Below are 3,042 nucleotides of genomic sequence, written 5' to 3' on the forward strand. Positions count from 1 at the left end.
GGGGAGGCAGCCTAGGGCAACCCCAAGGGGGCGGGGGCCACCCTTGGCCCCTGCCCTAGCTGTCCCCCTTCCTTCTTGGGCGCGCAGGGGGGAGGCAGGAGGGGGTGGCCCCCTTCCTTTCTCTTAGGTGGAGGGAAGGCAGGGGGTAGCCCTCCCCCTTTCCTTCCATAGGGTCGGCAACCTAGAGGTGGGGCGCACCAGCCCCTTGTGGGCTGGTGTGCTCCCCTCTTTTGGCTCATATGGCACAATAACCTCCCGGTGCCTCCCGGAACCCCTTCCGGTGATCTGATGACTACCCGGTACATTCCGAAGCTTTTTCGGTGACTAAATAGCATCATCCATTATATCAATCTTTACCTCCGTACCATTTCGGAGCTCCTCATCATGTTTGTGATCTCATCCAGGACTCCGAACAACATTCAGTCACCAACTCACATAACTCATATAGTACTATATCGTCAACGGACATTAAGCGTGCAGACCCTACAGATTCGAGAATGGTGTAGACATGACCGAGACACCTCTCCGGTCAATAACCAATAGCGGGACTTGGATGCCCACATTGGTTCCTACATATTCTATGAAGATCTTTATCAGTCAAACCTTATGAGAACATACGTAATTCCCTTTGTCTGTCGGTATGTTACTTGTCCGAGATTTGATTGTCAGTATCTTCATACCTAGTTCAATCTCGTTACCGACAAGTCTCTTTACTCATTCCGTAATACATCATCTTTTAACTAACTCTGTAGTCACTTTGCTTGCAAGCTTCTTATGATGTGTATTACCGAGAGGGCCCAGAGATACCAATCCGATACACGGAGTGACAAATCTCAATCTCGATTCATGCCAACTCAACAGACACCTTCGGAGACACCTATAGAGCATCTTTATGATCACCTAGTTATGTTGTGACGTTTGATAGCACACAAGGTATTCCTCCGGTATCTAGGAGTTGCATGATCTCATGGTCGAAGGAATATGCACTAGTACATCGAGGTGCTATACAAACAGTTTTTAACCACTTTCCACGACGGCATTGTGAACCGTCGCCAAGTGAGTGACTGCGATAGGGGGGGGGGTCCTTCCCACACAACCTAGAAGCCGTCGGGGATAGGGAGACTCGATGCATATAGTTGTCCCTATAATGTTTTGGATACCTCGAATATCCCAAACGCTTCATCCTTGCTACTCGTTTGTGCTCCCATTGCCATCGCAGTCGGAGTTCTGTGGTTTTACCTAAAACTAGGCGTAGTCCAGGCACATTCTAGGCACGAGATTTTTCAAGGCACATACCAAACTGGCTCTACGTTTACGATGCCTGGCACATCACAAACAATTCATGATTGTAAGCCGTGTACGATAGGTTGACAATCACACACATTTAGTTTTCCCGCACCGTTTGTGATATTGCCTGACATTGCACACACTTTACAAATGGCAACTGTGTGCATGGTTACACACATTTCCTCTTCGTGAACCATGTCGGGTTATGATGTATATCACACATGCTGTGCTTTATCGACTGTGTGCACCGTAATGACCTGCAGAGTGTAATCTCACCCTAATTAAATTGTTGCTATTTGAAATTGTACCTAATTTCAGTTTGAAAGTAGTCTATAGCTTTATTCATATCCATCGGGTTCAAACAACTAATGCATTACTCGATTCACAAGTACATATGTTCAAGAACTACATAAGCACCAAATAAAGAATCATGGACCAGGGGTTGTATACTTGTACTATTACAGATGGTAAAGAAAGAGGCGAGAGACATTCTGGTTGCTAAACAAGGTGAAGCGGAATGGCATGTGCTCTCCTCGATGCATAAGACATGCACGACTCTAGTCCACCGCCTTGCGAGGGCAGCCCGCCAATCATGTAGTTTGAGAGCTAATATTGAGTAAACTGCTTCAGGATCCACTGCAAAGGAAAAATATTCACACATTGTCATCTAACACAACTCATTACGGGCAGTAAAAAGAAGGCTACAGAGTTCTTACTTACCATCCTACTTACCATCCTGCAGTTCACTGTTGTCTTGCATAAAGTGTAAACAAATAGTTTGATTGACATCTTTTGACCCGTTTTAATAACAAACTTTATTTGTTTCCTCACTTGATGCTGGTTCATGAACATCTCATTGACCCATACGTAGAAAGGGTCGAAGTGTGGATCTTTGGCAATGAAATATGTACCTAAAAGCAACAAGTTAGAGGCTAAACAACAATTGTAAAATGATGTAGTACAACACTCCCTCCATCCCATTATATAAGATCTTATTACATGTATATCTAGACATCATCAGAACATTAAGGTAACACTCTTCCTTGTTGCTATGTAGCCTGGGATTGCATATTTAGTCATTCAGTACAGTGCATGTTTCTATGTAGCCTCAGATATATTAAATATGGCCCTAGTTAACCTACCGATAAATGGGTTACAGATATATTCAGTGAAATGTCCGATTTGACAATTAATCCCTTATCAGCCCCTAGGCTATATGGTACCAGCTACCGATATCCTGAACAGTGAGTACATATAAGCAATGGGATGAAATAAACCTTGATGGAAAACAACATCTATTCTCAATATTATCCTGTATGAGTACATATAAAGGCATGTTAAGCACAACAGGCTAAACATCAACCAAATATATCCATGGTAGACAACATAATCTACAAATGATAGCTTCTGTGTGCAGGTTTAAGCATGCTAGTTAAGCAAAACAAGAAGTGGAAACGTGTGTTAACTGCAACAGGCATAACATTTAAAAACAAGCAAATATAGTCATTCAAACTGGTATTGTGCAGGCCTAGAGTACACTAGTTATTGTTAAAAAATGAAAAGGCATGTTAACTGCAACATCCTTAACAACAACTAAATATCGTAATTAATAGTGGTATTGTTGAAACTGATGAAATTGGACTGCACAACAAATAGTTGCACATATAGAGCATCGGACTGTGAAGAGCTGAAATAAACAAGGCATAAGGCCATCTCTAGCCAATCCTTTAAAAGTTAACGGACTAAAACCCATAG

This window comes from Triticum dicoccoides, chromosome 5B (assembly GCF_002162155.2).
Source record: "Triticum dicoccoides isolate Atlit2015 ecotype Zavitan chromosome 5B, WEW_v2.0, whole genome shotgun sequence".
Classification (NCBI taxonomy): Eukaryota; Viridiplantae; Streptophyta; class Magnoliopsida; order Poales; family Poaceae; genus Triticum; species Triticum dicoccoides.